This window comes from Aptenodytes forsteri, unplaced genomic scaffold (assembly GCF_000699145.1).
Source record: "Aptenodytes forsteri isolate BGI_AS27 unplaced genomic scaffold, ASM69914v1 Scaffold255, whole genome shotgun sequence".
Taxonomy (NCBI): Eukaryota; Metazoa; Chordata; class Aves; order Sphenisciformes; family Spheniscidae; genus Aptenodytes; species Aptenodytes forsteri.
In genome coordinates, this window is record NW_008794888.1 from 1357844 (window position 1) to 1371428 (window position 13585).

At 34.8% G+C, this 13585-nt stretch overlaps 1 pseudogene; it reads left to right on the plus strand.

Moving 5' to 3' along the window:
- Window positions 1-13585, plus strand: part of LOC103895336 — a 60718-nt pseudogene that overhangs the window by 39750 nt on the left and 7383 nt on the right.

Sequence of the window (13585 nt, forward strand, 5' to 3'; positions counted from 1 at the left end):
AAACCAGAAGTATTTCACTGCCGTGCTTTTTTTAATGTTGCTTTCTGATTACAAGCCTTATTTCACCGTAAAAGAGAATGTATTTTGGATGAAAGCAATTAAAGATGCAAACAGTATTGACAACTGAAAACAAGTTACAAACTCTATGTCCAATTATTGCATTAGTATTGTGCATCTTTAGCAGGTTTGTCCTTTCAAAATATGCTTTCTTAAAATGACAAAATTATGGGCAGTCTTGCATGACTGATAAACAGCTTGACCTGATCCAAATTGCAATGTACTTGGTAAAAAGTTACTTAATTTCAGTTACTTTATATCACTCTCCAGTTCTTGCAGTTTTCAGATCTAGAAGTGCTTTTACCATAGTAAGGACTATAGTATTTCACTGTACACAAAAGTAGTAGAATGATAAAGAAATTTGGGATGGAAAGGACCTCGGGAGGTCTCTCAATATGCACAGGAAACTGGAATGCAAAGAAGGTATTTTGGATCTGGTAATTTGTGCTTTCTGCAAAAATTAAATTGTGCAGAAATTTGCCATTAAATGCAATTAAATTTACAACTTTTTAATCCAGTTATGGTGTATGTTTGTGAAAACACCATCTGTAGTGGACATGAAGATATATGTGGAGCTTTCTGTTAGTTCATTTCGCTGGGAAAACTAAGACACATTTTCAGTGTAATCCAGTATAGTAAAGAAAATGAAGTAACTTGAGAGTGTGGTACATGCAAGTTCTCCAGTTTTAATACTACTGAGAATACTTCAGAAGTCTTATATTTGGATCAGGTTAGTAGCCAAATTATATTTAATTGTTCCCTATGAGAAGATAAACTGGGAAACAGAACTATACAATGTACATGTCATGTTTTTACTTATAGTGATGCATATTTCTCAGTATAAATTTAGCCTTCTTCAAAAGTCAGACTGGCATGATTTGATTCAGTATCATTTTTTTACAGCATATGTATCTAATGAGAAAAAATTGTTCTGTGGAACTTTACTTGCAGAAACTAAATGCATCCAGTTCATCAGAAGGCAGCACAGTTGATATTGCTCCTCCTGGAGAGGGCGAGCAAGCAGAAATTGAAAGTGAAGAAGCTCTTGAACCAGAAGCCTGTTTTACAGAAGGTTGTAGAATAACTGTTGACTTAAGAGATATATTAGTAAAATGGAATTTTTACTAGGCATATTTAAGTTCTTGAGACTTTCAAATCTGGTGGACCTTCATGACCTCAGCAACTGAAAGAAAATACTCTTAGCCTAGAATGCTGGAAATCAGATGCCAAGACAAGGTTTCCCTAGGCTTTGAGTAACTTTATCTGCTTGGCCACTCCATACATCTTGTGTGGATGTTAACTTCATTACCTTTTCTATTCTTAAAATGCTTTTCAGTTATTTGAAAGGGCCTTTGAAATTTGGAAAAAAATAATTTTTGTGAGACTCCATCAACAAATGGAACACACGCCAACAGTCAAAAATATCAATGTTTTTTGGATTGAGTTTACTCATAATTATGTCTACTATTGTCTGGTTTCTCTCCAAATTATTTCTCTAAATTCAGATATTCAGCATCCTATAAAAAAGGATTCCAGTGTTTAGTTTAAAAAATTATTATAAAATTTATTAAAGCTTGAAACAATTTTGATACCACAGTAAATATTGACTTTGAAATAATTTGCTTTTGGATCCTAATATCTCTTAATCTAATGCAGGTTGTGTGCAGAAATTTCCATGTTGTCAAGTAAGTATAGAGGATGGCAAAGGAAAAATTTGGTGGAATCTTAGAAAAACCTGCTACAGCATAGTTGAGCACAACTGGTTTGAGACTTTCATTGTCTTCATGATTCTCCTCAGCAGTGGAGCACTAGTAAGTAGAAAAAAATTGCAGATGCTAAAATATTTAGGTATCTCCTTAGAAGCAAGAGCAAAATTCAAATTTGCTTCAGAAAGACTCGTTTTGCTTGGAGCTGTATAAAATTACCTGCATTTCATCATTTCAGGATGGAATGAAACTTGGCCCAAACTTGAAAAATTTTGTTAAATTTCACATGCACTTTTTTAGTGATACTTTTGGTTTACCACTGTAAAGCTGGTGTAATTTTATTCAAGACAGCATAGCTACTCAAGATTTAAATTGCCTGCCAATTTTCAGCATGTTTGTTAAGAGATTTGAGTACAAAGGCTGTTGTTAACTGTGAATATATAGCTAAATGTATCATTTTAAGTCCTTAATTCCTTCTAGGCTCAGCCACTTCTTGGATTCTGCTTATGAAAGACCATACAAAAAATGGAATAGTTACTTCATTCTGTTCCTTTTTTGGAGGCAGGAGATAGGGAAGAGTGTGACAGCAAATTAAACCTAACAACCACTTTCCAACAAGATTACATTACCCACCTTTCCAGCTTTACTCAAGTTGAACATTTTTACAGTATCAATGTGCATAGTGTACATTCTAGCAAATACATTGCTCTTTAATTTGACTCTTAGACATAAGTTTGGTTGAAAGAGCATAGAAACGTAATCTCCCTAACTGCTTTCTTGAATGGAATATACATATCTGGAACAGATTTTATATAAGAAAGGGGGGTTTTTGTGTGTGTGTATGTTAAAGTTTCTTAATACCACAGTGGACAAAAATTCATGCTTTCAGTTTATTTCTTCATTCATTAGGAAAATAGGATATATGTACACACACACACAACCCCAGACAGGGCAGAATACATAAAGTTGCTCCAATTTGTAGTATGGTTAAAGATGGGAAATATGTAAAATAAGAGGATGCAGAAGAACAAGGGGAAATACTAGCTTTGACCTACTTATTTTTTATTATTTATTCCTTATTTTTATCATGTACATTCTGTGAAACATTAGTAATACCTGAATATATTTTTTTCATAGGCTTTTGAAGATATATATATTGAACAGCGCAAAACTATCAAGACCATGCTGGAATATGCTGACAAAGTTTTTACATATATTTTCATTTTGGAAATGCTTTTAAAATGGGTAGCATATGGTTTTCAAATATATTTTACTAATGCCTGGTGCTGGCTGGACTTCCTGATTGTTGATGTAAGTACACAGTCTTTAATATTGTAAAATTCACTATAATAAAGTCCATTACATTGTAAAACTCATTACAACTAAGTAATCTTCTTATAAACATGCAAAAATAATTCACATTGTATAGTTATACTGCATTAGGAATAGCTTGCAGTGAGCTGGATGTGTTATTTAAAGTACATTTATATGCCAGGAGGAAAAGGATGGCTGGCTATCAGTTTGTTCATTCTTCATGGTTAATAATTTTGTTGCCAGGATGTATCAAACTTAAAATTTTATGAGGAAAAAACCTGATTTTGAAACATGCTATTTTTAATGGACTCTGATCATACTACCTTATTCCTTAGCAAATAATACACTACGTAGTGCAAGTTTCTTCTACAAACATTGCAGCTTTGCAAGTGAAACAATAAATTTGGTTCAGATTTCATCTGAGTTCTCAGAACTTCATCCCCCAAAACTATCCTGTTATCATTTTTAGTAAAACAGAAAGACAGTGGCTATTTGGTCTAAAAATTAATTCATTTTAATGGGCTGACAATCTGCAATAGTTAAATCAGCTATGACTTGGCAGGGTTTATGACAGAAGAGAATACAAGGTTTCTTGGCTGCCTTCCCAGCTGTGATATACTTCTGTGCAAAGGCCTTGCTTATGTTGTCAGAAGGGATCAAAGCTGGGTTTACTCCCAGAATATTTTGGTCTCTGGCCTTCGCACATTATCTGACCCAGTTCATTGGCTATACATGCCCTCAGTGTGGAACTGAGAGATGGCATCTCAGTGCAAATGTGCATTTATAGTGATTTCTGCCCAAGCTACCGTATTTCTTGAGAAGTTTGCATAAATCCTGGTCCCATAAATACTTATTCCTTATGAATATATAATAAAAATGCATCGGATTTGTGACTCCCAGAGGAAAAAAAAACTAGCTAGATTGGCCCATAACTCAAAATGGAAGACCTTCTCTTTTTTTTAACCTGCCCAAGTTAGTTTTGTTATACTGTTAATCTCTAACTCTGTCCTGAAAATCTACACTAGAATGGAGCAGTGTGAATGGATTTTTTTTTAGATAAACTACAACTCACGTTTTAATTATTCTTTTTGTAACATAAACGTAAACAGATTATTCTAAGCAATACTCCATGGTTTCTTAATAATAGTTTAGCCTCAGAGATGCTGTTATCTGAGCAGGCTCTCAGAATTATAAAGAACATCATCATAAATGAAGCAGCGTATTTCGCTAAATTTTTACCCATAATTTTTAATTTTATAAACAAAAGCATGACTAAATGAGATTGGAACCTTCTACTTCTTAAGAATTGTATTCAATGTTCCAGAAAGTGGTAAAAAATGTCTTACTGTGCCTAAGGCTAATTCAGCAATTCCTTTAGCACCACCAGACAGCACTTGAAATAAATATGAGCTCATGTTATCTTCCTATAGAAAAGCAGAGAATCTACACTGCTTTAACAGGTAGTTTAAACAGGTGTGATTCAGTGGCATTCTCCCAGTGACAACACCAGTGAGCCCTTCTTCATTAGACGTGACTAAAGTTAATCAAATTGTTTAATTCCATCCTCTAAAATTATTCAAGACTAAACACTGATAGTCCTTTAGGGCTTTGACCTTTAATATCTTGCATACGTGAGTCTCTCACTGTGAGAAATAGCCATAGTTGCTCTCAGTGATTGTGACCAAATTAGATTTTAATAATTACACAAAGAAATGGCAGTTTTCAGCTCTGTCAGTTTACAGCCATGACAGATGACTCTTGGTACATCTGGCTATCTCAGTTTAAGACCTTATCGTGCCATGTCTCTGCCACACTTTTCTGCTGGATGCAACAATATCAGTAGCAAGGAGCAGACATTTGGGTGGAGTACCTTATCTACCCAAAATCACAATCATCTGGTAAATTAGTTCAAACGCATTTATCAGTGGTTTAAGCTAAGAGATTGAATTTTGGATGCAGGCAGCTGAGAAGCAGGGACATACTTTCTTTTTCTGGGGAGACGAATTCTGACAGAATTATCCAGCAAAGGCTTGAGACAGTAATATCTTAACCCAGTACAACTAGATGCTATAGAGCATGTCATCCTGTACCTTGGTTTTTGCTCTTACCCCTTTTTCCAGAAGCCATCTGTCATGAGTTTATTATGTCTAGGTTTTGATGTACAGCTGTAATGACTCTAAGTTCTCTTTGCCACGTAGAAAGCTAGGAGATAGGACATCAGGGAAGGAGATGGGGAATCTGGGAATACCCAATGAGTTTGTCAGTTATTAAATTTGTATAGTTTTCTGCTATGATATGTAATCTTAGATAATCTTAAGTGCATATTGGTTTATGCTGTATATTTTTAAACTTTATAAGGTAGTCTTATAATTTGGTATAGACACTTTATTTCTAAATTATTGTGCTAATAAATTGTACTTGAATGAAATGGAAATATGTAACGTTTAAAACAAATCATGTATTTGCCAAATACTATGGGGCAGTAATGAATCTGTAAGTGGAATGAAATCTTTGACCTTCCTGAAATTGCTCAGGCCTGATAAAATTCCAATGGGTACAGTTTTTGAACAACTGAATATAGCAAAACAACCCTCCAATTGTGCTTGTTGTATAATACATTAAAAGTTGGTCATATCGATGGCTTATATAATATTTCTTCATACAGCTAAAAATGTTTTATGCTTATTTGTTAAAACAGTTAAAGTAATTTAATTAAACTGTGTTCTCAACCTTTTTATTAGCTTTTCAGAACAATTAACTCAGCAGCAACATTCTGGAAAATATCAGGGTCGCATTATACTAATATACTAAATCCTGTATGCACAGACTAAGAGGCAACTGCTGCCCTGACAACTTCATAATCAAAATAAGAAGAAATAAGATGAGCATATTGATGTGTTGGGAAACCAGATACAGAAAGAGTTGTCACTTCGTCTTCCTAGACAGTCTCATATGTCTTTATGTGTATCCTAACATGGTACACTATGATAACATGGGATAATACAGAAATTAATGAAATTAATTAATTAATTCAAAGGAATATTCAGATGATATATGCATGAAACCTAAGGCTCTTGTTCAGCGAGTTAGGGAACAGAATTATGTATTGGTAGCTTGCAAATCAAGCTGATAGCTTGCAGTTATATCTGGTAGCTTGCAATTATGCATCTAAACAAAATGAATTTTGAATACTTGCCAGTAAAATACCATAAATTAAGAGTTATTCACCAAGTACATACAGAAAAAGCGATATTATCTTCGCATAGGATCATAACATAAGAAAAGCTACATAAGGCATAAGAAAGGCTACATTGGGTCCAATGTCTTGTCTCCAAGAGTGTCAAAAATGCCTGCCTGGAAAACTGATAATACAGTATCTGTCTTTCAAAAATAAGAAAAATCATTAACTTCTGAATAGGAAGAAAAATATTTGCATTTTTTTTTTCCAAATCTTGCAGTTTATTTTTATTCCTAGTTAAGTGTAATACCTGAACACTTAAACTACATGAAAGATCGGATAAGCAGTGTTGGAAGTGAGGAGGGCCATATGCCACCGAGGACCTGGAATCAAATCACATAAATTAGCCTCCTCAGCAAGTAACACAGAATTCATACGGATTAAAATTTTAGGCCTAAATAGAACTAAAGTCAATGTGGACCTGTATGACCAACGATCTGGCTCAGATGGCAACCCTGACTGAAGATCTTGAGCAGGGCGCATTGTGACTGCTAAGTTTCAAAACATTTTTTGCAACAGATAGTCTACATTAGAAGATGCATACACAAAAATGTGGACACATAACCCTCCGGTTTTAGGAGATGAATGTAAAAATTCTTTCCACCATTTTGATTTCATTTTCATTTCTTAAAATTACTGCATCTGCATGCATTTCTGTTTCGAAAGAAAGAAATTCATCTATTTATCAGTGTATAAAGACATTTATTTTCTCACCTATTAGCAACAAAACAGGTGGAACAGATGACAGAAGACCAAGCTAAGAAGACTGAGAAAACCAGAGCAGTACAGAACAGCAGTCTATACTTATGCTGTATATACAACAGAATTAATATCATAGAATTCCAAGCAAATCTTTGCCTCTCATTTAAACTGTCCTTCAGAGGAAAACGTGTTATTTACAATAGATGAAGTATTTCTCTGTGAAATAACTTCAGGTTCATGATGTAAGAGCACTAGCACCATGGTAAGAAAGCTGCAAATAGGTTGAAATGGAAAGCACAAATTAGGCTGGAGAATGACTTACAATCAGAACCTAAAAACTCAACTATACACGGTGCCACTGAAGTTACAGGAGCTACAGCTATGTAACTGGATTGTATGGAGTCTTGTTTGCGAAAGGTAGCTAAGGCACCATGGTAGTTTGGGGAGAAAAGTACAAAATGAATGAGCCATTAATGTGAGTTCAGTTTTAAAAGAGATCATAGAATCATAGAATCATTTAGGTTGGAAAAGACCTTTAAGATCATCAAGTCCAACTGTTAACCTAACACTACCAAGTCCACCACTAAACCATGTCCCTAAGCACCACATCTACACGTCTTTTAAATACCTCCAGGGATGGTGACTCAACCTCTTCCCTGGGCAGCCTGTTCCAATACTTGACAACCCTTTCAGTGAAGAAATTTTTCCTAAAATCCAATCTAAACCTCCCCTGGCACAACTTGAGGCCGTTTCCTCTTGTCCTATCGCTTGTTATTTGGGAAAAGAGACTGACATCCACCTCGCTACAACCTCCTTTCAGGTAGTTGTAGAGAGCGATAAGGTCTCCCCTGACTCTGGACACGCTCCAGCACCTCAATGTCCTTCTTGTAGTGAGGGGCCCAAAACTGAACACAGTATCCGAGATGCGGCCTCACCAGGGCCGAGTACAGGGGCATGATCACTTCCCTACTCCTGCTGGCCACACTATTTCTGATACAGCCCAGGATGCCATTGGCCTTCTTGGCCGCCTGGGCACACTGCTGGCTCATGTTCAGCCGGCTGCCAACCAACACCCCCAGGTCCTTTTCCGCCAGGCAGCTTTCCAGCCACTCTTCCCCAAGCCTGTAGCATTGCATGGGATTGTTGTGACCCAAAGATGTCTTGCTCTCCCAGTGAGAGACATTTTTTTTTAACATATATTTCATAGTTTATTATTAATCTGTAAAATGTGCTGTCTTTACACTAAAGTTTATTGTCATGTCTGGGTATCTTATTGATGTGAGTGTATCAATTAATATTCCATTAAAAACACAGAGAATTCCATGTCCTGTTATCTCTGTAATATATTAAGAGTGGCTAAGGATAAAAAAGAACTCTCTCACTGTAGAATCACAGGACAAATAAATTGTTTTAATGACAATTATTATTGTCAATTAATGACAATAATTAATGTAATGGCAGAAACAATAATGTTATCTCTTGTAAGTGAACAGACTTCAGTTACAGGCTACAGAAAATCAGTAAGATTTTCTTCTTAATATGCTTATAAATCACAGCAAGTTCCTTTACAAACTTATCCATTACAGCAATAAAATAAGCCTTTCCTTTGATAAAAAGAATTACATCCTGACATGTAATACAGCTGAAAGGTAGAGTGATATGAATTCACTAAAATACTATTTTCTGTTAGATTAATTTACATAGCAACATAGTAATGAATAATTGATTTCTATCTGCTCTCAGATTGTCCTTTTGAGACATGATCTTGTAACTCTTGTGTTTGTGATTCATCTAATTGTTCTTTATGGATACAAGTAACATAGGAAAACACATTTTCAACCACCTTTTCATATAATGGGCAAAATCTTACCACCATTATCGGTGAATGCCTATTTCTGTACAGCCAATTATTTCAAGAACTCTCTAGATTGAGGTACAGAAATGAACATTTGAGGGATTTTTTCAAGGACTGAAATATGCCTATGTTCGTTTATGTGTCTTCTATGCTTTTGGTGGTAGAACTGAATAAAATAAGTAAGGTATGATATTTCCCCACTCCTGTCTCCAAAACTGCTCAAAGTAAGTAAATTAATTTTTTTCACATTAACACTGTTTAATAATCAGTTCTATTTGAGAAGCAAATTAATTGCTCCTTCCTGAAGTGGATTGGCTTATAATAAAATCCCGGTAACGTGAATCAGGAGCTCACTACTATTGTAGATAATAAAGCACTTCCTGTTATAATGCTAGCATCTGTTAATATCTATCCAATAATGTTTTCCTATACTTAGAACAGAAGAAAAAATTATTGAGAGCATTGTCAGGCAAGTGATAAAGTACCACCTCTGTCAATATATATTTCATAGATACCCTGGCTATTGTTGCTATGAACTGAGTGTTTGACTTAGAAGTAATATTTATAACAAAAGCTAATTAACCACTACATCATTTAGCATATTATTAGTGATTATAGATATTAATAATATTGTCAGTAGTTAATAAACTATCCTGATGTATTCAGAATTTTAAATTGCTTGGAAGGGTGAACCTGAATGAAGTTACTGAAAGTATGGCTATTTTGTCTTTAAATATTTCTGAAAATTTTATCCTTCACCAACAGTGTGCTTCCATCTGACTGTTAAACCCTATCCAGCTATAATAGACATTTAATAGCATATATTCCTTTTTCAAACATGCCTTCATATGACCTCTTGCCTTTCCAGCAAGTGTGAAAATTGTGGGATTGGGCCTCCAATGTCACTATAAGCAAGAATGGTGTTCTTTCATTTGTCACTGTTGATCTTTCTGTTGATTGAATCTGTATTCCTTTTAAATAAACAGTGTAGAACAATTCTTATAATAATACTTTTTCTGTATTTTTATAGGTGTCATTGGTTAGTTTAATAGCCAATGCTTTGGGCTATTCTGAACTTGGTGCCATTAAATCGCTTCGGACATTAAGAGCTTTAAGACCTTTAAGAGCCTTGTCACGATTTGAAGGAATGAGGGTGAGAGAAGATGAATGAGTCTGAATGAATGTATGCATACAAAAATTAATGTAGAAGTGTGACACTCATACCTTCTGCAAAGAACTCCAGAATGGGAATGCATGCAAGAATGTTTGGAAAAAAGGCGTTCCAACATGTCCTTATACACAAGACGTGTACAGCTTACATTTGGAGATTAGACCTTGAGCCCATTAAATTTGCCTGCTCACTGCTGCATAGTTATGTTATCCCAGCCCCCTGACTGTTCAAATTTCCATTGAACTGTGGACCTATATAGAAAAGTAAAAGGATATGAGAAATTTTAGAACAGAGGATCGGTGTTTTTTTCTCCAGTTCAGGAGAAAATTCCCAGCTAGGGAATTTATTTTATAAATATGTGTAGCTAATTTCTATTCTCTGTTAGTTTGTCAGTGGTTCAGGATGGAACAGGATTAGCTGGAAACCAAACCAAACCAAACCAAACCAAACAAATAGAACCAAACAAAACAAAACAAAAAAGGTGAATAAGCTGAGAACAGTGACACAGCAGAAAGTAAAGCTTTCCTGTGGCTCCCTGTCTACCTGCCTGGGGAAAAAAATCCCACAATAAATGCTGTAGTATTAGGGAAAGGTTCTCTGAACAGATACCTGAAATAAGGATGGGGTTGGAAGTATAGAAGGGGAGAGATGGGAAATAATTTTCTCAACTAGTGTCCTTTACTTCATATGAATGCGTCTGCTGCCATCTTACCTCTCCTCCTACACAGGTAAATCCTTCCTGTTGAGGAAATTATTATTTTCATATTCTGCCAATCTGACAAAAAAAAACCCAAACAAAAACCTATTACAAGCTGTCTGCTGAAAATGCAGACTATGCTATTTCCTGGAAAAACTGATGCATAAAAAATTAACAAGGTAATGTTATTGAGAAATCTCCTTTTAATCTTTCACCTCAAAATACCCAGATGCTGCAATACATGTTTATAGTTTGGTCATAGGTCTTAAGTTTCCAAATAAATAGTGTGGTTCCTGTCTGGGTTGAGGCTGCTGATATTCTAGAGGTGGCCACACTAGCTAGTGTAGGGGAGCGTGTCCTGTGGCACATTGCCATCACCACTATGTTTTACATGATTTGCACTGCAAACACCTAAGTCCCTATCCAATAAATGGGCAAAACCTCTATTGATCTTAGACTACTTTCAGTCAAATTAGTGAATTGAAAAATGCTACTATTTTCAAAACCATACAGAAAAAACTACTGCAGTCTCTACTGATTTGGTAGAAAATTATTGTCTGAATATCTGCAGCTTTCTTTTAGTTCAATCACAATATGTAAGTAAAAGAAAATTTTTGTCGAGGGATTTAATCTGATCTTTTACTATCGCTTGGCCATATAGAGTAGCTCAATTGTATTAAATGCAGCCAATTAAAAAAACACCCTAACGGATAAGTGTAAGAGCAACTATAGTGAGCCAGGCAATTTAAAACCAAGACTTAGAGTAAAAGATGTTAATAAAAACTGAATAAGATGTGTTTAATTATGTTACGTAGTATGTAGATGCTAAAATACAGTTGTGCCAACATATACATAAAGTTTCTGAGAATAAAATCATTAGCAATGATAGTTTTAAATGCAGACATTTTTATTCAGTCTTCCACATCATCATTCTTTGATCTTTTTCTAGTTTATTTTCTATTTCTAAATTTTGATTTGTATTGTTGGAATTTAACATTTATTTCTCTTTTTTTCTCTAGAGCACACACATTCTAAGAATCCATCTTGCTACTAACAGGTTTTCTTTTGCTTTTGGAGTTTTTTTCAGACTTTTGCATTGTCTTGGTTTCCATATAATTTTATTTCTTGCTTTTTGCAATCTCATTAGTGTTTTTATTGAACCTTAAATAATGTTTGCCCCTTAAATTTTTTATGTAATATTTTAACTATACATTCCGTATTAATACTGTTTTAACATTTTTAAAGTATTTTTATTTTTCTGTTCATAAACTAAGTGGCTATTTTGTCTAATTTGTACACTAGGTGGTTGTAAATGCCCTTGTAGGAGCAATTCCATCTATCATGAATGTATTGCTGGTTTGTCTTATATTCTGGCTCATCTTCAGCATCATGGGAGTAAATCTGTTTGCTGGCAAATTCTATCACTGTGTCAACACCACAACTGGTGAGATGTTTGATGTCAGTGATGTCAACAATTATACTCAGTGTGAGGAACTCATAAAAAACAATCAAAGTGCCCGATGGAAAAATGTGAAAGTAAACTTTGATAATGTAGGAGCTGGATATCTTGCTCTGCTTCAAGTAGTAAGTAAATTTATATATTTTCTTTTTGCTCTTTTTAAAGAAGTCTAGGAAAAATGGGCAAGTTAAGACTGTTAAGTAGTGGAATAATTTCTTCATAGTAATGATGTACAGCTTACACAACTGTATTGCATGGTTACCTTTAAGTTTTGTATATAAAAATATATCAACCTGGTGCCTCCAGTGCAGATATTTATTTAATAGGGGCTTGATTTTCCAGACCTGGAAGTGGGTTTAGGGAAAGGAATCATAAATAATGCAAGATATGAGATTGGGGCACCCAATGTTTCATGTAGTATGGAGCCAATTCTTTATTATCATAATCCCACATAACTAAAAGGAATAGACTCTGTTCATAATCAAAACATACATGGCAGTTTAGCCATAGCAAAAACATTCAGATGCATGTTGGTATCTGTCCAGAAGTTGTGTGGCTGACTCCATCAACTCATGCTGTAACCCTGATAAAATGGCTGTCACCATGAGTGATTCTAGTAGATTCTACCTGAACATCTCCAGCATTAATGTCTACCTGAGTCTACCATTCTTCATCTGCAAAGTAAGCATCTGCAGCTCCAAGGGCACACTGTGCCCTTGCTGAGACCTTCAGAGCCTGATTTTTAATATTTTTTTAATACCTAGAAAATAATTTCTCAACAAAACTAGTATTACTATGAAAAATATTTTATTATGCCTGTTTTATTAGATGTGGTTTATAAATTTAGATATGATTTTATTAAAAGTTAAGGTCCAAATGCTGTGACCTCGTTATTTTCCACATTATGAATTTTTATAGGGAAGACAAACAACTGTATTTTATTTCTAGGCTACTTTCAAAGGATGGATGGATATTATGTATGCTGCTGTTGATTCACGAGATGTAAGTGTAAGACTTTCAAAGATCATCCATTAATTATATTCTGTTATAGAGTGCAGAATTTAAACAGCTACACATACAATAGCATTAAGAATTATAATCAGCACCAATACATATTTTTTTCCAGATACATTTAGTCTAGAAAGGAACTTTTATGTAACTTCATGAATCTTAGAATCTGTAGTGGAAAGAATTAATCCCACTTCCTTCTGTTTAGCCAAATAAGTTAAATTAACTTAACTGGACTTTTTTTGGAAAAGCTAACGTTAATGAAAAAAACAAAGAGGGGTTTTTTTAACCACTTCATAGAATCATAGAATAGTTTGGGTTGGAAGTGACCTCTAAAGGCCATCTAGTCCAACCCCCCTGCCGTGGGCAGGGACACCT